The following is a 22,015-nucleotide window of genomic DNA, read 5'->3' as shown; positions in this document are numbered from 1 at the left end:
CTAATTGCACATAAGCGGTGATGTGTTCACCCTGTAATTCATTTAACGAAGTTCAGATGAAACTCAGAAATTGGTCAAGTAAAAAGCCCCCTGTCGAGTCTATTGTGGGAGGGGAAGAGAGTTCCAGAGGTAACGTGGCACAGGGGGCCAGGGACAGATGTTACTTATGAAGCCAGCATTGTGATTGGCCTACAAAGAACACATAATTGTGCCCCCCCCCGCCCCCACCAAAGAAGGAAGGGTATTTCCTAACTCAGCATATGTTTCTGACACGAAATCGAAGCTCGCCCGATCTTGAAGGACAAACGTTTCGCCAGCAGATTTTATTCAGAGATGGGCATGTACATGGCCTGTTGGAGGAGCCAGGCAATAATGTGGTCAGACCGGCGGGTCTGAGCAGCAAGCCATAAACCTGTTCCATCCCGTTTGCCAATGACCTTTTAAAAGTGTGGCCCACTTTTACCCCAGGCAAATCGTTCCTGCAAAATCTAGTCCCTGTAACCGACCTGTTCCATTCCCGAGGGCTGGGTTTTAAGATCTTTACTTCTGCTGTGTAGTTTAAAGGGGTGTGTGTGAGATTTTCTGGTGTCTCGGGATTAGTCTTTGGAGTGGTCCGAGAAGACCACCAGGATTTGGAGTTTTAAATGTGTGCAACAGGGGCTGTGCACAGATACCATAGATAGAGACTGGTGCACGCCATATGCATCCTGTATGACTCTCCCCCTCCCCTGCCCTCCCCTTTTTGGAAGCCCTATACAGCTGGGAATGAATTAAAGTTAACCACTGTAATACTAGATCGCCGCTTTGTTTGCTTTGCCTCAGTCTGCGTAGCAGATATAGACAGAACTTTACAGCTCAGAGGGGAGCTCAGCCCTGAGATCAACAGTTAGGAATGTCGGGATCTAGACAGTATGACATTGCAGTTGCATCGCGGCAGCAAAACCCATCGATTGTCCAGCCCCTGCAGTTCTCACTCCCGCAAAACTCCCAGGGGTTCTGTTGGGCCCGGGAGGCCGAGCCGGGTGCCTGGCTCCAATAAGGTAAGCGATTCCCATCAGCTAGCTCACCTCTTAACTTGTTGGAAGGAGGCTGGGAGAGGGAAGAGTCCTACCAGGGCCGAAACTAGAGCAAATTGGAAAAGCAGAGAATGGAGATCAGCTAGCCAAGTGCAGGACAACCCCTGAGGGAAAGCAGCCCTCGGAGAAGAATCCTGCGAGAGGGTGTCGGGTTTTGTGTTTCTCTGGTTGGGATATGAATGAAGAACGAGAGTTGCAGTTTGGTGTCCACAGTTAGCTGGAATCAAATATCCCACACAGGTTAATCCCGCCTCTTTGCTTATCACCCAGAAGTGTGGGTCGCTCACAAACATATTATTTTTTATTGCTGGAAGACTGTCCTGTCCTAATGAACCTTTCACTGATTTGCCCCTTCCAGAACTGCTAGGGAGAGCTAATCTGGGGCTACACTATAATGTAACTGCCTTCGTTTGGTATTAAGAATTGTGGCCATCTATTTCTTCCTGCCAGTTAGACCGCCCTTTCTCCACTCGGGAAATAAAGCTGAGAGATGCCCGGGAAATCTCCGTCCCGAGGCATGGGGATTTCTACGATAAACGATAGCACTGTCTAGGGCGATGCTTTGCATGGGTGAGCTGAATCGCTGTAGGTGCGTCGGGAAGTGAGAGGCTGTACCCGTTAGCCACGTTTTAAACATGGCCCCGCAGGGGGACGGGCACCGGGAACCGCGGTTGTGGAAGGAACGGGCTAGAATTGTTCATCACGATGTTCCCTGGGGTGGATGTGTGCAAACCTCCGTAGTAACGAGTTTAGAGGGGAGGACGGGGGGGTTAGCACCCAACCAGCGGAAGTCAACCTCCAAAGGGAGACCATTCAGTCGTGAAAGCACCGAAACTAGAGTTTGAACATCTAACCTGTTCACATTTCTATCACACCGAATCAAGATCAGACAGTTCAACTTTAAAAAAAAAATCTGTTAAACTTCAGGCAAAGATCCCTGCAGAGAATGACACTGTACGAACCAGGTACCCTCTCTTGTCTGTTTCTGGGTCTGCCCCGGAACCCCTGCAACCAGTGGGAGCTTTGCCCTGGACTTCGGTGGGCTCAGGGTCAGGCCAGGTGTAAAAAACCGCGCTCTATCCCGTTCCGATTTCTTAGGTCAACCGCGTGTCCACACAGCGTTGGTTCCTGTCTGCTCTGATGCTCTGCCCATGGCACACACGGAGGTGAACTCAATCCTAGCAGCCCGCTGAACCAGAGCTTGAACGCCCCCCGCTCCTTTTAAAACGCCGGTTTCGTTTGTAATTGCTCTATTTAAAAACGCTGCTAAGCAGTCCCAAGAGCCAGGAGAGATCTGATCTGTCACATAAAAACAACCCTCCGGTTTTGTCACATTAAAATGATGGAAACCTTTAAACAAACTGGGGGGGGGGGGGATCCACCCAAGACACTTTCAGGGTGAGTGATCCTTCACAAAGTTCATTTTTAAAATGTCATACAAGATTTAATGCACACCCCTTGAAAAGCCTCCAGTGGAGCGAGGCCACTGTTTGGTGAAGTCTGGGAAGAAGCTGCCGAAAACAGCGTGGGTCCTAGAGGCGCGGGGAGGGGGGTAGTGGGAACCCCCCCTGCTGCTTAAGAGGAGCGATGTGGAGAGAGCCCGCTCTCTGTGCTCCCTGGGCGGACTCTGCAGCGGAAGGAGGCGTGTTTCACCCGGGCAAGCTTACGCCCAAATAAATCTGTAAGTCTTTGAGGGGAGCCAACAAACTCCTCGTTGTTTTTCTGGGCAGAATGGTGGTGCAGCTGCAGCGTACCTGCGCATCCTCCCAGGGTGCAGACACACCCCGCCGCCAGGGAGTAAGGTGTGTGTACACCCCTCCAGCCCGACGCCCGGCCTGCAGCGAGGCGTGACCGGAGCAGCGTGACCTGGGCGTCTGCAGATGGGGCTTGCCACGCTGCTGCTTAGCGCGCCGTTTCCTGCTCCGGCGGGCGGGGGTGATCGCGGCCCGGGGTGCCCCGGAAGGGGCCGGGGGAGCTGCTCCGTCCCGCTTGTTCCTGAGCTTGCCTGCAACAGGAGCCGGGCGGAGCAGCGGCTGCGGGAGGCTCCAGCCCGCCGGGCCCGGGCGCCGAGCTGCGCCGCCCGCTGCGGGGCGAGGGGAAGGCGGCCCGCGGGCCTGTGAGAGGGCGGTTCCGGGGGGGAGCCGGGAGCGGAGATTTACGATGCGGGCGGACAGAGCGTGACAGCGGTATATCACCGCCAGGCTGGGCCGGGAGAAAGCAAAACATCTCGCCCACAAAAAGCCGCGTTGTTAGGACAACGCGAACTATCCTGGCCGGGATTCGTTCCGCTTCGGAGGCGTTTACATTCAACGGGGGCAAGCGCAGCCGCCTCCCCCGCCCCCAGAACGGGGGTTTCGTTTCATGCAGGGCCCACTTGTATAAAACAAACAGAAAGCTCCGCACTAGGGCGCTGCTCGGGGCCAGGCCGGCTGGGCGGGGGTGCAGATAAAAGCAGCGCGCCCCGGACTCCGGCTCTTACAAGGAGGGGGGCACTGGGACCCCCCCCCGGTGGTGGTGTTGGGAAGTAAAAAGACAACACTTAAAAACTGACCTCGGGACCCGGCTCTCCTGGGCCATCTGTGATTCACTCGAGGAGGCGTGACACACAGTTGGTTGGATCACAAAGGCCCAGACTATCTTGACACGGTTTGGGAAAGGTTTTAAAACAGCAGCTCGACCCCTTCCCAAGCCCCAGACACCCTGTTCAGCAAGTTGTATCCCACTGCTGGGGCTATGGAGTTTGGGTGGGCAGCCTGGTATCTGATGCTCTATAACTGGGGAAGAGAGTTTGAACCTTAAAAAAAGACACTCAGGGCTGATCAAATTCCCTTAGTGCCCTTCCACCTCCGGGTTAGTTTGGTCATGTGTAAAGTTTACTCTGGTCCAGATCCGAAAGAGTCTAGTATAAGAGACCACAAAAGAAGGAAAGAAATATGCTAGGCTTCAACCAGAAGAATCCTTAACTTAATCCTGATTATTTTACCACAAAGATCTGATAATTTCTTGCATCAAAACGGAAATCAACCCTAACTTTCCTTTGGAGAGATGCCACTTTCTTTCGTCCCAAAGTTACCTGTGTCCTCACTTTTAGTGTCTGATCACGATTTACATCAGACAAAAAGAATCATGAAGCTGAGGATGTAGGGAGGTTGTGCACACTAAATGGAGAGTTGCACAGCATTTTAAGATTCCTCTGTTACTTTTTTTTTGCACTTTTCATTTTGTTGCACATTATATCCCATATTTGGGCTCTGCGGCATGAGATGGAAAAAGTCAGCTAGTGCCAGATCTCTTCTGAAGCCTAGTTACTGCTCAGAATTCAATAGGAGAAGATCATCTAAATAACAAGCTGTCTTCAGGAGCCTGTGTAACCGTTTTCCAAAATATTTTGTCTCCCACAGAAGTCTCAAAGCATATGCACTGAATTACTTTTAACATTGGTGCAGATCAAATTTTTTTTCAAGTCACCATTGTGGGGAGGTTAACACTTTACACATTTTAAACCTAACAGCTATTGCTCGTTTTTAAAATGTGTACAGGTGTCCTGAATATTATCAACTCAGTATCATAGGCCCACAAACTTGTCTGCCCCTGTCCTGTTTAAAAGCTGAGGTCAGGATTTAGGCCCTATTAATAAATAAATAACAGCATGCAAGTCTGCATCTAGATCCCAGGGACCTGCAGTCTTTATTCTGATTTCAATGGCAGATTTTGCCTATGTTTAATAATATGGTGATTCCAGTTTTATTGTTCTGTAAATGAATGTGATTCATTCCCAAACTGTGCATAGCCATCTTTTTGTTTGTCTACACAAGGAAGTTTCCTACATTGTTTTGTCTCTCTGTTTTACAGGCTCTTTCATGGGGTGTCCAGAAGGGAAGGAGGGTTCCTAGGCATTACAGTCATACATAACAATAATAATAACCAGGACTATTCTAATGGAACTGTGCCAACACTTGTTCAGTTTCCATTGGAGCAAGACCACTTAAGATGCTCTGGATAGTCTTCTTGCTCTAAAGAGAACTGACCCATTAGATCTAGTCCACCTTCTCAATAGCGGTTTGGAATGCAGCTGTACTGGAAATCTCATGGCGGTGTAAGCAATATGTACAAATGACAATGGGTCTTGCCTAATTAGGGGAATTGTTGGGATCTGGGATTTGTGTTTAGGCTCGTTTTTAGTCTAAAACATGCATTTAAATAAATTAAATTCTGAATTTGCTCAAACTTCAACTTACTTGTGAAATCAAACCCTAAAAGTTCCACGGTCCATAAATTTGACCCCTGTAACCTTTTGATAATGCTCGGGTTCCAGCGCAATACAATTAAAGTCCAGCTAAAACTGCCAAAGATCAACACACAAGTGCCTTAAGGAAATTCCAGCCTTCCTTGCAGGTGACCAGTACCTACGTAGGTGTGTGAGAGAATGTAACATGGAGTGAGTGCCAGCATGCATAAGAAATGCAGCAAAAAAGACCATGGCCACTGGAAAGAAGAGTAGTAAAGTCAGAAACAAGTAATGAGAGCGGGTCAGAGGGATTGGGGATCTGGAAGAGGAGAAAGAGAGACTGGAGTAGGAAAGCTAACAGAATGAAGAGAGTCTTGGACAGAGAAATGACCTTGGAATAGAGAGAGAGAGATCTTGCCATGAAAAAAAGAAAGAGAGACTAGCCAATGAGACGTGCTGAGGGATGCAGTCATTGATCCAGCCAAGAAACCTGCGTGTCTGAAAAGCTTTTTATATTAGTTGTGTTATTTTCCATTCCTAAAGATAACATCTTTCAGAGAGAAAAACACATTTTTATTGAATTTTGTGAATGTTCATATTGAAAGAATAATGTGTTTTTCATTTCTGACTTCTTTGTTTTATGAAACATTGGCCACTTTAGAACTTTTTGAAAGACCCTGCAGAACCTTGGAACTTTTAAGTTCCATCCTTAATACCGTCATTTAAAAAGGCACTATCAAGAAGTTAAATCTTGTGTGTGTGTGTTAACTTTAACATGATCTTCTTGAGTGGAATTTCCTCTGGATTACAAGTATCATTTTTTTAAAAATTCCACCATCTCATTCCTAAAACATTAAAGAGAAAATCATAGTCCCTGGTTATGCCAGACCCTGCAATGTTTTTGTTCAGTTGCAGAGCAGACAGCCAGAGGGAGCATGATTTTACTGTCACACCGTGTTTCCAAGGAATTTAAATGAATGAGATGGAATGAGGGGTGCAGGGCTGGAATATAATACGAAGGAATTAAAATACTGATTCTCTCTTTAGTTACTGGCTATATGTTCTGCATACTGCAATTGAATCACTTCGTAGCCTCTGGTTATGAATTAGAGTGGTCTTGGTGGTTAGTTTCTTTGGATACTGTGATTATGTATTTGGAGGTGTTCGCACTGCTTGACTGCTTTGGGTGATGCCTTTACATCCTAAGCATCTTCTGCACCGTTAGTTGCTTGCTGCTTAGGATGTTGTGAACAATCCCTGAGTTAGTTTTGTTTTTAATTTCTTGCTAGCACGTAACCATGCCTTGATGTCTTCAGCCTTTCTCATAACTGCCTTGATGATGATGTGCAGTTGGGATAGCATCCAATAAGAGGTGGAAAGAGGAGTAGCTGAGGGAGGAGGGGAAATACACTTGAAATGAGCAACAATGTGATTTTCTGCTTTCAGCAGGAGCTAGGTTGGGGAGTGGCCACCAATGCAGACCCTTGAGTCTCGTGGCCTGTCTGCTGATGTAATTGACTACATTATACAAGGGTCACTGATTACCCCAGGGAATTCTGTTGGGCTCTTGTGACAAACTAGTTGTTCCCCGTTGGGGGTCCAGTATTGGTAACTCACTGGACAAGGGCTACGTTGAATGTGCTATTAGAATCCAGTGATGGGCTTCTTTGGACCATGCTAGGTTCCATTTGGCCACCTAGGGGAATGTGAGGGTCTGCGTCACTTGGCTGATGCCCACAAAAACAGCAGTATGACAAAGAGAGCTCCATTTCCTGCCTACCGATGCCTCATAATCAATTTGCCCACCACGCATTGGCATTAGTTGGGACTGTCACCTACGTTTCATAAGCTGTTTATTGCATAGTTAGTCATGGGTTTTCTTGTGCGTGCAGAAAGGAGAGACAAGGAAATGGAGATCCATGAGACATGGGAAGGGGGTGTCAATAAAACCCAATTACTGTTGGAAAACTCTACACTGGATGATGATGATTGCACTGCATTAACTTTGGCCACACCATGTACCTTGCCACACCAATAAAGTTATAGAAATTGAATTGATTGGCGAGTCATTTTTTCTCTGGGGCAGCTAGCAAAACCCCTCAGAAAACACTGTGCCCAGTGACACTACATCACTGAAGCATGAGACATTGTTTCATCATATTCTTGTAGGGGGCAGGCAAAGAGCGAGAGGACATGAGAGGGGAAAGAGATGACAAAGGAGGAGAAAGGGTTGTGCATGAATGGGAATCCTGGGCCAGGTAGCAAAGGCCCCTCCCCATGTGATCTCTTCCCCCCTTGTTATCGAGTTGTCTTTCTCTTTCTCCAATTTTTGTGTGTGTCTCTCTCCCCTCCTTCTTGTCTCTCTGTCTCCCCTCACATACTTGTCTCTCTCCTCCCCTCCCTCTTTCTTGTCTGTCTCAGCCCCACACCCCTTTGTCTCGCTCTGCTGCTCTAGATTGCTTTTGTGTGCTAATAGCAGCTGAACGAAAGTGAGTCAAAGAATCCCTTCTCTGAAGATCCATCTGCCCCCCTCCCCCCCCCCAGGATCTTGCAGAGCCCTCTAGCTGGCAGTCTGGGGTTTTCAATTCACTTTTATTCAACTGTATAAAGGCAAATCCAGCCTCCACATCTATGGCTTCAGAAGTCCCCTAGAAGTGGAACCGATGCAGGTCACCCACACTTTGAAGGGGTCACAAGGTGGTGGCACAGAGCCACAGCACAGTGGCCTATGGGTAGGGCAGGAGTGGGACAGGAGAATGTGCCACTGTATGGCTCTTCTGGGCCTCCCACTGTGGTAGAGGGGCTTGGGGGCTGTGGGCAGCCTCTGGGCTGAAGTAGTCCCTGGAGATCATCTGTGGAGTTGCTTTGTGGCCTGGAGGAGAGGATTCCTTCCCCCTGCATCTCCTAACGCCATTGCTTGGGCTAAGTATTGGTTCCCCTTTGGCCGTTAGTGCCTGTAGATTGGCATAGATATCAGGAGAGAAGGGCAGACATGGTGGGCGAGAGGTTGAACAGGACAGGGGGAGCTGGAAAGAGACAACATGGGCTTTCTTGTCCCATTTCGGGATCCATGTGGCTGTGTAGGGCAACGCAAGGGTCTGCTTCATTTGGTTGATGCCTGTAAAAAGACCTGCATGGCAGGCAGAGCTCCCTTTCTTGCACACCTGCTTCTCAGTGTGCCCACCCAAGTACTGGCATGGTTACTTAGGCTGTTAATTCCCTGTCCCAAAGAGTGTGCAGTCTACAGATGCCAGACAAAGGAATGACTATTATTTTCATTGTAAGCTCTTTGGGGGCAGGGACTGTCTTTTTGTTCTGTGTCTGCACAGTGCCTAGCACCATGGGGTCCTGGGCCATGCTCCGAGGGACTGCAGTAAGACAATAATATTTATTATAGGTAGCAAATGAAGGTCTGTGAGCTGAAGAGTAGAATTTTCAAAAGGTCCAAGTGTGACTTGCCCAAGGTCACGTGGAACGTCTGTGGCAGAGTTGGGAAATGTAGCCAGATCTCCTGCACCCTAGTCCCATGCCTTAGCCATAAGGCCAGCCTTCTTTTCTTTATTTTCAGACTTAAAATATTTGGAGATTCCCCTCCCCTCCCCAGGTTTTACACCAAGTTGATCAAACATCTTTAGAAATTGATCCCTTCTCCATGGGACTAGTAATGACAATTCATTTCTAACTCAACCAAGCCGCTGCGCAGTCTTGGCGACTCTTTGCCCTGTCTGTCTGTCTGTCTTCCTGCATCGCTCGGGGTCTGGCCTCATTTTTACACGCTTCTGCTGAGCTCCGGCATGGGAGTGCCAGTGACCTCTTTCTGGTGGGGGTGGCAGAGTTCAGTGACCACTTGAAGGCTTTCCGTTTGCACACTAGGTGACAGCCAGCACTGAAAATTTGAGCCACCCTCCTTCTGACTAGTCAGGGGTGCAAAGCTATCAGCCAACAGCTCCGGCAAAGATGGCAGCCAGCCCACTATGTGGGGAGATGGTTACAGCTGAGGTGGATGGCTTGTGGGTTTCTACCCACACTCTGAAATTTGGATTTGGGAGCCAAAATCTGGGTTTGTTTTGTCTTGCAGTGGGGGAGGGGGGATTTGCTGCTTCAAGAAAATGTTCAGATGCTGTCTGTGGAACACGCATCTCCAAATATATCAGGACCCAGTTTATGCCTCTCAGAGGAAAACCCGGTGCATTTAGCCCAAACTTTCCTGGGGAGAGGCTCTGCCTGGAATCCGGAGTTGCAGATCCGTTGCCGGGAAGGGGAGGAAGGTACATAGAATGAACTGCTCTCCCCTGAGCAGCCCAGCTCTCTCTCTCCCTCCCTCCCGCTGCAGCTGTGGAAACCGCCCAAGTTATTGCAAACCCCTGGCTCTAGCCACCCTCTGTTCACAGCTTCCGTGCTGGGGGAAGGGAGTGCTGGGGCCATGTAATTAGATCAAGATCTTCCTTGAGACTTGTGGTGGATGGCTGCAGGCCAAGCTCTTCCTTCACGGTCCTGAGGGCTGTCTCATCCCCCTGCCTGAGATCTACCCAGAGCTTCTTTCAGAGACCCGGGCCCACCCAAGGAGCCTATCCACCCCAGCATGGGGCACGCTGTTAAACATGGTTTAAAATCTGCTTCCTCTGCCTGCTTCTTTCCCACCTCTGCTCCCATTCTGCCTTTCAGGGCTTCCCTTCCTGTGAGTTAGTTCTTCCCCAGGGCTCCTGGAATGTGATGTTTCACTTCTATAGCTATTCCCCGCCTGCAGAATAAGCAAGAGGGCAGACCCTCAGCTGCCACAGGCCCACTGATGTCAACAGGCCTATGACAATCTACCCCAGTTGAGGATCTACCCCAAAGTGCTGACTGTCTATCTTTCTGACCGTGTGCTTTCCAGTGGCACCTCTGTTACTGGCCCCAACCAGCTGAAATTAGTCTGCTGAGCCACGGGCTTCCTGTATTCGGCAGGTGCTCTCCCATGTGTTCTCTACTGTGGCTAACTGCAGTTCACAGGGGGCTCATCATCGCCTTTTTCTTCAATGGTGGCAGAATGCTTCGTTCTTTACTGCTCCTTTCTTTAGAGAGAAGCCTCTGATAGCTCTTGGGAATTGACATAGTCCATTAAGCATGCTCAGGCAATCTTCTAGCTGGTCTAGTGGGGGTTGTTCTTATTGGGGTGAATGAATGCCAGTGAGCTTGAGAAAAATGCCAAGGAACGGTGGCCCAAAGTTTGGGGAACTGGCTCTTTCCTGGCTGACAGGTGTTTTCCTGCATCCAGCAAACGCGCTTTTTATGCCAGCTATCTGACTGCATACTCCTGGTATTGACTGGAAGGGAGAGGCCAATGGATGACATAAGCTGTCTGTGTGAATTCAGGAATGAAACTGCCAGCCAGGGAAGAGTAACAGAGGCCAAGAAAAATAGACCAGTGTATCCGATGCATCCGAGGAAGTGAGCTGTAGCTCACGAAAGCTTATGCTCAAATAAATTGGTTAGTCTCTAAGGTGCCACAAGTACTCCTTTTCTTTTTGCGAATACAGACTAACACGGCTACTACTCTGAAACCAGTGATTGGAATGCTCCCTTCTGGGGACATAAAATAGTTCTTCTTTTTAAAATGTGATTTGGTGTGTTACATGACAAGCCCTTGAGCCCAGCAGTCCCCCTGGTTCTGAGTTCATATAGGAGAGGTATCAACTGGCACCTGCTTTGTAACTGCAGTTGGATTTCAAGGCAGCAAGAATTGGGGTTAGGCTAATTCATTTTGCCTAATTTCCCATCTATTTAAATACTGTGGATTTAAAAGTTCAGCTCAAATGTTGAATGATATTGGGTTAGCTTCCCACTTAGGAGAGGCTGTGGAAAAAATGTAGCCAAGATGGGGAGAGAGAAATTCTAATGAGAAAGTAAATTCTAATGAGAAAGACAGAATTTATACTATTTGTGCCATCCTAACTTTTGTTTGATCATCGGGTGAGTGAGGGGAGAGCATCCTTCTCTCTGTAACACAAAACACAGGCTTCCTTCTAGCTAAAAAATCTTGTTTAGAAGTGAATCACTTTACAAAGTAATATGGGTTTAGATTACGCAATAAAAAATGAATGAACTCAAACCATTTTTGCAAACACACTAATGAAGAGGCGTTTATGGGCTTCCGCAGAAAACTGACCGTTCATATGAACTGTACCCTCTGCCTCTGAATCCCAATTCATGACCCTCTGGAGTGTGCAGGACCTGGAGCGTTCTGGGGTGAAATCCTGGCTCCACTGAAGTCAATGGAAGAGCTTTGATGCTATGGTAATGGGCACATTAGAAATGCAAATACCTTAGACATTATATCTGCAGCATTCAGTTTGCGGGGGTGGACCATAAACCATCAGTGCTGTATGATAAGAGTGTGAAAACTTGCTTTCATAAACCTATTACAGATTTCCACATATTAAAAAAAGTGTAATTAATAATAAATTTGCCACATATCAATGTCACTTTACATTTGTATTACTTTTCAGAGTGTGTGCTATGGTGGGAAGAACAACGTCATCTGGCAGAACTCTTTAGCTGAAGTCAGCACATTTGTCAGCTGCCAGTTGCACCGTGCAAATTAGTTCTTCAAAACCCAGGTGCTTGAATTCCAGAAGGTGAAATTCTAATAGGCCACCATAAAAGTTCCTAATTTTCTAACATCCTCAGTGGGGAAAAACTGGATCAACCAGCAACTCCCCTCTCTCTCTGTGTCTCTCATCTAAAATTTATGTTTTGGTCTTTGAAACAATTTTAAAATAATCAATGTTACAAATGTTTGTATTTTAAAATGAAAAGAAATGGTAAGGTTTCCTCGTTTAGTTTCCTTGTTTAGCCAAGGTTTCTCCTTATTGAGCTACTTAACATCTTAGAATAAATGTGTTCCCTCCAGTGTAATATAGGACCAGCTTCAAAGGGGAGACTGAGACACTGTCTACACTTGAGAAGGTTCTCAAACGTTTCTCATTGCTAACACCAGTTCATCTCTACTAGTGTCAGGAATGTTGGTAGCCCTGGTGTGAAAGAACTGTCACATGCCACTGGCATTTTAAGCATCTAACCCTGAATCTTGTCATCTAACCCTGCTTATGGCAGGTTCACTTGACACCTGGCTACCAACAGTGCTGATCCTCATGCAGTGAGAAATGTTTGGAAAATGTCCCTACTGTAGATCAGGCATTAGGCAGTCTGGGTGAGACTTCTGTAATGTACACCTCACTTCCACCCACCTCACACTGTCACCCTAAGCTAGGCTTACACCCCTTTGCCCTCATGTGACATGTGCCTGCTTCCACATCTCCTTTGAATTTGGCCCACACACCTCAATCTATTTTATATAAAAATCAAGCACTGAATTAAACTGTGAGCTCTTCTAGTTAGGAACTGTCTCTTACTATGTATTTGTACCAGTATTGCCTTCAAAATCATGAATCAGGTGCCCAAAATCACAAGGTTGGCTTAAAAATCTGGACATTTTAAAAAATAATAAATGTTGGGCTCTGTTATTTCTTCAGGAGTCATGTTTTCAAGCTTTTCTTTGCAATCACAAGGGCTAACAACTTTTTCTTTTAAAAAGCTTTTTAAATGAAAGCTGAGATGCTCACATAATCACATGACTCCAGGAGCTGGGTCTTTAAGAGCATCAAATATCATGCAGCTTGTGATAAAATCATGAGAACTGGAAACAGGACAGTGCCAAGCACAATGGGGCCCCGATTCTACTTGGGGCCTCTGAGTGCTACTGCAATACAAATAAATACTAGTAATATTAATAATTAGAGGGTATGTTCACAAGTAACTACCACCAGTACTAATATGTCGCAATAATGTGTATATACTGAGAGAGCAGTATGCCTTTTAGTCCTTATAGTATGGCATAAAATGTAGTAGAGACTTCTTGGAAGTGTCTGAGTCCCTGCTTCTCTGGTTAGAAAGACTCAGATGTTGTGTTGTGTTCTAATTTTCAGCTGCAGCTATTAATCTTCACATATATTAGTCACGTCACACAGCTAGAATACAGCAGCATACAAGGTTCCATTAAACAAACATTATAACTAGATTTCAGTACAGCAGGGGGAAAACACTTGAAGGTGACAGTAAATCATATAATATGCTTGCTGTAAGATGTAGCAGACAAGGATTTTGAAGGAAACTCCTGTTGATGGGGTTTTTTCTGTGCCTTGTCTATGTTCATCCTTCTTTCTTTTCCTGTTTTTAAAATTTCATTTAAAATAAATTTTGTTGCTTGTGTAAAGTCCCCAGTCAACAACTTGACTGTTCAGCTTATCCCTAGAGCAGGTTCATTCTACCCATGACAAGACAAGTGTCAGCTTCTACATACCTCCACTCAGATCTCTAGGGTTGAGAAGGTAGTTTGGCCCCTCTGACCCACCCAGTATTTGACCCTTTTGCTTTTATTGCTACTAAGGGCTTGTCAAGGTTCCTTCCCCACTCTGAACTCTAGGATACAGATGTGGGGACCTGCATGAAAGACCCCCTAAGCTTATTCTTACCAGCTTAGGTTAAAAACTTCCTCAAGGTACAAACTTTGCCTTGTCCTTCAACCCTATGCTGCAACCACCAAGCGTGTTAAACAAAGAACAGGGAAAGAGCCCACTTGAAGACGTCTTTCCCCAAAATATCCCCCCAAGCCCTATACCCCCTTTCCTGGGGAACGCTTGATAAAAATCCTCACCAATTTTTACAGGTGAACACAGACCCAAACCCTTGGATCTTAAGAACAATGAAAAAGCAATCAGGTTCTTAAAAGGAGACTTTTAATAGAAGAAAAAGTAAAAGAATCACCTCTGTAAAAATCAGGATGGTAAATACCTTACAGGGTAATTCAATTCAAAACATAGAGAATCCCTCTAGGCAAAACCTTAAGTTACAAAAAGACACAAAAGCAGGAATATTTTACCAGCCATTAAACAAAAGAAATCTAACGCATTTCTAGCTAGATTACTTAGTTCTGAGCTGCATTCCTGATCTGTTCCCGGCAAAAGCATCACACAGACAGACAGACCCTTTGTCCTCCCCACCGCCAGCTTTGAAGGTATCTTGTTTCCTCATTGGTCATTTTGGTCAGGTGCCAGCGAGGTTATCTTAGCTTCTTAACCCTTTACAGGTGAAAGGGTTTTGCCTCTGGCCAGGAGGGATTTTATAGTTCTGTATACAGAAAGGTGGTTACCCTTCCATTTATATTTATGACAGGGCTCCAAATGGTGCCGCTTTTGGTAGTGTTTTTGGTGGTGTGGACACTAGCCCAGTGGGCCAGCTTACCTCTGTTATATTCACTCCTTTGCATTATATTCTGCTTTATTATATTCATCAGTAATGCAAGGAACCTACAGGCTTGTATCCCGTAAGACATGGCTTTAGCTGTTAGTATGAGACTTGAGGCCTATGAACTTTAGCATAGATAAACTTAGGTAACTCATAAGCTTTGGTGAACTGGAAATAGAACGTGGGGGGACTTTTGTCCATAATGACATCAGCCAACCACAGAACATGAACTGACACCAGCTTCTGGAAGGTTTTGGACAGAACATCTGGCCGCAAGAGTGCCATGGCAACAAATTACAAATATGATAATGAGGTGAAATCATAAATACACTAACCTATAGAAGAAGGACACCTTAACATTGCTAAGGGGAGGAAATACAAATAAGGAAGAGGGGAGAAACCCCTATTGAATATGTATTAGACATGGTAATGTCAGCGTAACGTATTATAGAAGTGGCATCCCAGGGCAGTAGGGGTGAGAAATGTAGCCCTTGGGAGGGGCCAGAATGATGGCCCCTGGTGAGGATGAGGAAGGTGAGGGTGATGAGGAAGATAATGGCTAACTGTTCAGGTTGTTCTGCAAGGGATGGTGGGAGTATGGATGTTCAGATGTACTTTCTGTGTTATCTCTATCTACCTTACTGAGTTAGTGTGTGTGAGACTTTGCTAAACGTATTAATCAATTATTTATTTGTAAATATAGAAGAGTTCCTATCGTGTGAGTGTTGCACCTGTACACATTGGGGTTCCCAACTATATAATAATTGTAATAATACTGGGCCTGATCTTGGGACATGAACCTGTCAACTTTCATAGTGATAACTGGGAGTTTTTATTCCTAATCTATAGATCAGGCTACAACACTGGGACAACCTACCTGCCACTGGAGCCCCATAGAGGGACATCCAGAAAGTGAATGGCATGATGGGCTGAGAAATGCATGGCTAGGGGTGGGGGCGGGAAGAGGAGAAGCGGGATTGGGAGTCCAGCTTGGTATTTTTACAGCCTCAATATAGCCCTTGTAAACATGGAGATGTCCCCAGTGTTCCGAGTCCGTGGTGTCCCTTCAGAAGTATGTCAACACAGGGCGCTTTTATTTATTCAGGCTGGACCAATTACTGCAATGTGTAGTGCACCTAACCGTGAAAATAGTGAGGATGTTTAGGGCCATTTTGCACCAGCCCTGAGTTTTTCATACCATTCTGTTGTTCCGAGCTGCAATGGTTGCACACACCCTCTCCCCAAACATTTCTACATATCGCTGCAAGAAGAAGTAAAACTAGTGAGCTGATTAGTCACTGTATCCTATTTGCATGAATGAATGTGCCGAGCACTGACGTGTAATAGTAGCTAAAGAATGGCTTGACAGGCTTTTGTTTCTTTAGTTCTGGTCACAGGGAGTTGCACTCTGAATAATGTAACTAGCTTTTTATTTGCAATGTATGTTGAACTTTACTGGCAACTCATGGATTCCAAGGCCAGGAGGGACCACTGTGATCGTCTAGTCTGACCTCCGTAACCCAGGCCAGAGAGTTTTCCCACAATAATTCCTAGAGCAGATCCTTTAGAAAAATGTCCAATCTTGATATAAAACTTGTTAGTGATGGACCATGGCCCCTGGTAAATTGTTCCAATGGTTAATCATTCTCACTGTTAAAGATGTGTGCCTTATTTTGGGTCTGAATTTGTCTAGCTTCAACTTCCAGCCATTGGATCATGTTATACTTTTCTCTGCTAAATTGAAGTTCCCATTATTAAATACTCATTCTCCATATAGATACTTATATACACCCCTTAACTTTCTCTTTGTTAAGCTAAATAGATTGAGCTCTTTGAGTCTATCACTATAAGATACGTTTTCTAATCCTTTAATCATTCTCGTGGCTCTTCTCTGAACTCTCTCCAACTTATCAACATCCTTCTTGAGCTATGGGCACCAGAACTGGTATTCCAGCAGCGGTCCCATCAGTGCCAAGTAGAGAGGTAAAATAACCTCTTTACTCCTACTCAAGATTTTCCTGATTATGCATCCCAGATCACGTTAGCTCTTCTGGCCACAGTGTCACACTGGAAGCTCATGGTTAGCTGATTATCCACCACAACCCCTATATCTTTTTCAGAGTCACTGCTTCCCAGGACAGAGTCTCCCATCATGTAAGTATGGCCTACGTTCTTTGTTCCTAGAGGTATACAATTACATTTAACTGTATTAAAACACACATTGCTTGCTTGCTCTCCATTTACCAAGGTATCCAGGGATCACCCTGTAACAGTGACCTGTCCTCTTCATTAGTTACCACTCCCCCAATTTTTGTGTCATCTGCAAACTTTATCAGTTATGATTTTATGTTTTCTTCCAGGTTATTGATAAAAATGTTAAATAGTTTATGGCCAAGAACAGACTCCTGGTGGGACCGTACTGGAAACATACCTGCTCAGTGGTGATTCCCCATTTACAATTAAATTTTGAGACCTATCTGTTGGCCAGTTTTTAATCTATTTAATGTGTGCTGTGTTAATTTTATATCATTCTAGCTTTTAATCAAAATGTCATGCAATACCAAGTTAAATGTCTTACAGAGGTCTAAGTATATTATATCAACACTACTATCTTTATGGACCAAACATGTAAGCACATCATAAAAAGATATCAAGATAGTTTGACAGGATATATTTTCCATAAATCCATGTTGATTTACATTAATTTCATTACCTTTCTGTAATTCTTGATTAATCAACTTCTGTATTAGCCATTCCGTTATCTTGCCGGGGATCAATTTCAGGCTTACAGACCTATAATTACCTGAGTCAACCTGTTTACACTTTATAAAAATTGGCACAACATTAGCTTTCTTCCACTCTTCGGGAACTTCTGGAGTGCCCCACTACTTCCTGAAAATCAATATTAATGGTCCAGCAATCATCTCAGCCAGCTCTTTTAAAACTCTTTGGTGCAAGTTTTCTGGATGTACTGATCTTAAAATGTCTGACTTTAGTAGCTTCTGTTTAACATCCCTCCAGAGATACTAGTAGATTGGAAAGAGTGTTATCATCACCATATGATGAGACTAGATCATCTACTTTTCCCCCCAAACACAGAACAGAAATAATAAATACTTCTGCCTTTTTAGTATTATTATTATTATTAATTCTACCATTTCCATCTAATAATGGACCAATATCATTTTCAAGATTCTTTTTGTTCCTAATATAATTAGAAACCCTCCTTCATATTGTCTTTAACTCTGCTGGCCATAGGTGTCTCCTTGTGTCCCTTTGCTTCCCTTATCAATTTTCTACAATTAAAAACTCTTGCGGTTTTACAGCTCTTACATCAGTTGGCAAGAGCAAACGGGACAAATGCTCAGTTTTGTCAAAAAAGTGGAGTGGGACCCCTAGTGGGGCATGAGGAACTTTGGGCGGAGTGGCAATGCCAGCCCTGTGCTGGACGGAGGGCTAGGGAGAACAGCTTGCCCCATCTGGGCTGCCCCACATGCAGGGAGGAAAGGGGGTTCCCCGTGGGCAAAGGGGCAATGGGGAGGGGCTCAAGCCACCAGCCCCGTGGGTGGGAGAGTGGCGGGGAGAGGTCTCGGGCGGCTCTGCACATGGGGGAGAGAGGGACAATGGAGCGGCGGGGCTCATGATGGCCTGTGGGTGTCCCATATTCCCTTTGGGAAAATATGGTCACCCTAGGTTTAGAAGCTGCAAAGGTCTGGATGCACCAAGCTTACCCCATTCAGAAGGAGTTAGCATAAAAAGTGCCATTTTATAGTACAATGAAATTGACATAAAGTGATATGGGACTGGATATTAAAACTCTCTAGGAAAATGTTATTAAAACCTATAGCCATACTCTATGATGTAAGTGCAGAATAGGTATCTCTATAGTATGCCATTCACAGCCCTGCCATTGATATGCCTGCCTATCCCCGGTTAATGCTAATGGGAGTCACACATGCATAGCAAGGGGAGAAGAGATATCTAGTACTTTTCAGTTATCTGTCAGCATTCCAATAAATATTTTAGTGAATATTTTTTGATTGTTCTTTTGCTAAAATATCTTTAAAAATAAATAATTTTTACTGAATTATGTTTTTAAAGTTACTTTTTGCAAAAAATATAGAACTTTATAAAAAAAAATCCCAACAACAACATCTGTAGCAATTTGTTTGAGGAGGGTCGAAAAATCCAAAGGCTGATTTCCCTTCAGCTATGAATAGTTAACTTTCTAATAGAATTTTTGTTCTGTGATCCCAGACATTATCAGAACAGATTGATGAATAGCTAATCTTGTTATGGGATGTAATAGGTTGGTTAGAGCTAACGAAATAATCACATTTTATTAAAAATGGGACACATCCCAAGAACTTATCCTAAAGTACTTGAAATCTGTCTCTCACCATATCGGTCGGAGAGACAATTATTATTTTGACCAGGTTAAAGTGAATGGCTGAATTAAATTTAAATATTCTGGCTTTTTCTGCCATGAGCTACTAGTATCCAACTGCACAAACTTTAATGGAATTGCATGTGTGTATAAGAGAGCAGATTTTGGTCTGGAAACTCTAATTTATGATAACTGAGGTAAAGAAGGGTTCAAAACAATGCAAGATGGTGTTTTAAACTTCTATTATTGTCTTGGTGATTGACTGTACTAATTGCATCGTGTAGTTGACATCTAGCTTTTGAAATATATATTTGTGATTAGTTTAATTCATGAGACCTTTTTCCTGTGAATTGATTTGATAAAATGAACTAAGCAAATAATAATTTTATCACTTGAATGAATATGTTTAATGAATTTAGACAATCAGTTTGTTCTTTGCTTAATAAGGTTTGCAAAAGAAAACAAAAGTATTTCATTAAAGGGATGACCACAGATTCATAATGAAAAGTGGCATCTAACATCAGGGTACATCTTATATATAAAATAAAAATAAAGAAATTAAAATGTTTGGTACAAATATTTGGCTCTAAAATTAATCTTCTGCTACTAAATTTAGGTATAAATCTTAAACTTTTTACACAGGTAAAATCCTATTGACTTATATGTAAGTTCTGCCTGTGTAAGAATTAGTGACTGGGTGCACTGGTCCATATAGTGTACCCATTAAAACCAACAAGAATTTTGCTATTGACTTCAATGGGAGCTGAGATAGACCCTTAGTACATAATGTCCAGGCAAAACCCAGTAGTAATACATTGCAACTAGATACAGCCCTAAATATTAAAGTTATCTCAATATCATTTGCATTTCAAACAGAAAGTTTAATATGTACTATTACTGAATAACTAGATTCTTACAAGGGATTGAATATTAAAATCTTCTTTGAGAAGCCAGCTAACTCAAAACATCTTCTCATGGCTAAAATAAACACTAGTATCCTGCAGAGTGAAATTGTTTATGTAGCAGCATACAGTACTGTTTGGTCTAGTCATTTTAAAGACATTATCTCCTCATGTTTGATTGTCTCTCTGTTATAGATTTTATGTGGATTTTAATTATACCTCTTAGGAATAATATCTGGTGAACTGATGTTCGTGAACAGCAATGCAAAAGCATTATCCACCTACGGTAATTAAACATATTTCTTTGCCCCCAGATACAACAATTTTACTTAAATCCTAGTGCAGAATGTCTAAACTTCCTTTGTAATCTCTGCCAGTGGAGTTTCTGATAATAGAAATCTCTAATACTAGTCTGAAAATTCTAGATGGCAGCTTCTAGGACCATTAAAAATCCCAACTGTTGTTCAAAAACCTATTTCTGTTCACAGCTCTGTCTCAAAAAAAGCAACCATAAGCTTTCTCATGTGCTCTATTAATTTAATAATCTGGGGCCTTGTGCTGTTCCTGTTGAAATTGGTGAGCTTTCTCCCCCTAGTTTTACAGGAGCAGAATCAGATCTTTATAGATTGTTTTCAGACATGTCTGTGGGCCCAATTCTGCTCTCACTGAAACTGGTTTTGACACTGGTGAGACAAGGTGGGTGAGGTAATATCTTTTATTGAACAAACTTCTGTTGGTGAGAGAGACGCTCATTCTAGTGAGTTCAGTGGAGTTACTCTTGGTTTACATTGGTGTAGCTGAGATCAGTCAGGCCCCAAATCTGTCTTACAGCTTCCCATTCTTTCTTGGTTACATCAATGCCTGTTGCTGAATCAAAATCTTAGTCATCAAATATTCCCCTGAATTCAGTTCTGTACCTACTCTGTAACTCTGTTGCCCTGCTCTTTCAATACTAACAATTTCACAGTGATATTCACAAATACAGAATAATGTTGTTAGCCCCTACTTCATTCCAGTCTAATACTGTGTGGATACTTAGTCTTAAATTTAATACACTTAAATACCTTATATGAACACTACTTCTCAACCTTTGTTTAAAAAAAAATTTGCTCCATCTCTTAATAGTTTTAACCAGAAGAAGCTTTAATCCATAACCAGTCCAAACAAAAGAATAAGTATGTATAGTATGTATAGTATGTAAAGACAGATAACCTACCCCCTGGACTGCCCTCAATGAGCTCATGGGCTACCCAGCCACCCTTTCCTCCTTCGAATCCCTCCTCAAAATTCACCTTCCTGTACAGTCCTGCACACAAATATTCATAGAATTATCATGGCAAAATAAATAACTAAATTTAAAAGCAACTTGAAGCTAACATGATACGTCCCATGCATCTTGGCAATCCCAGGACCTTTTAATACACTCATATTCCTTCCCTCACTTCTTTCTTCTTGCCTGCTGTTTATTTCTCCCTACACCTTGCTTTTGTCAGCTCTTTACTCACTGTGTAAAGTGCCATGCAAACCTATGGTGCTATATGCACATACTAGACAATAATGTAGGCTTTTTGTTTGTACACAGTGGATTGGGTTACATGTTATTCTGTAAAAGGAAAAGGAGGACTAGTGGCACCTTAGAGACTAACCAATTTATTTGAGCATAAGCTTTCGTGAGCTACAGCTCACTTCATTGGATGCACTCAGTGGAAAATACTGAATGCATCCGATGAAGTGAGCTGTAGCTCACGAAAGCTTATGCTCAAATAAATTGGTTAGTCTCTAAGGTGCCACTAGTCCTCCTTTTCTTTTTGCCAATACAGACTAACACGGCTGCTACTCTGAAACATGTTATTTTGTCTCGTTGTACAAAAAGGCAGCCTGCAGTTAAAAAGTCCATGTTAATGTTTAGAGTCAGGCAGACTCATTTTAAAAAATGAAGAGTAACATACAAATATTGTTATACCGCCTTTATGCAAGAATTGGGAGAGCAAAAGGAAGCAGCACCTTAATAAATAGTGGAGGAAAATGAAAACTTCCCTATTTAGTAAGTCTGTGTAGAATCCTGATAACTGGTTTCAGGGGAAATGTTTGTATATTAAAGGAGGCCACTGGGAAATATTCCTTTATCCCTTGCTGT

The 22,015-nt window shown here is 43.9% G+C and overlaps 1 long non-coding RNA gene across 1 annotated transcript in view; it reads left to right on the top strand.

Annotated features, from left to right (window-relative positions):
• The first annotated feature begins 2,560 nt into the window (after positions 1-2,560).
• Positions 2,561-22,015, top strand: part of LOC140916737 (uncharacterized) — a 64,793-nt gene continuing 45,338 nt past the window's right edge. Inside the window, exon 1 of the long non-coding RNA XR_012160632.1 lies at positions 2,561-2,757. This is a non-coding gene — a long non-coding RNA (uncharacterized lncRNA). The remainder of the gene's footprint in view (positions 2,758-22,015) is intronic.

Source organism: Lepidochelys kempii, chromosome 9 (genome assembly GCF_965140265.1).
Source record: "Lepidochelys kempii isolate rLepKem1 chromosome 9, rLepKem1.hap2, whole genome shotgun sequence".
NCBI classification, from domain to species: Eukaryota; Metazoa; Chordata; order Testudines; family Cheloniidae; genus Lepidochelys; species Lepidochelys kempii.
Note: the sequence above shows the minus strand (reverse complement) of the source record. Positions and strands in the feature narration are given on the sequence as shown.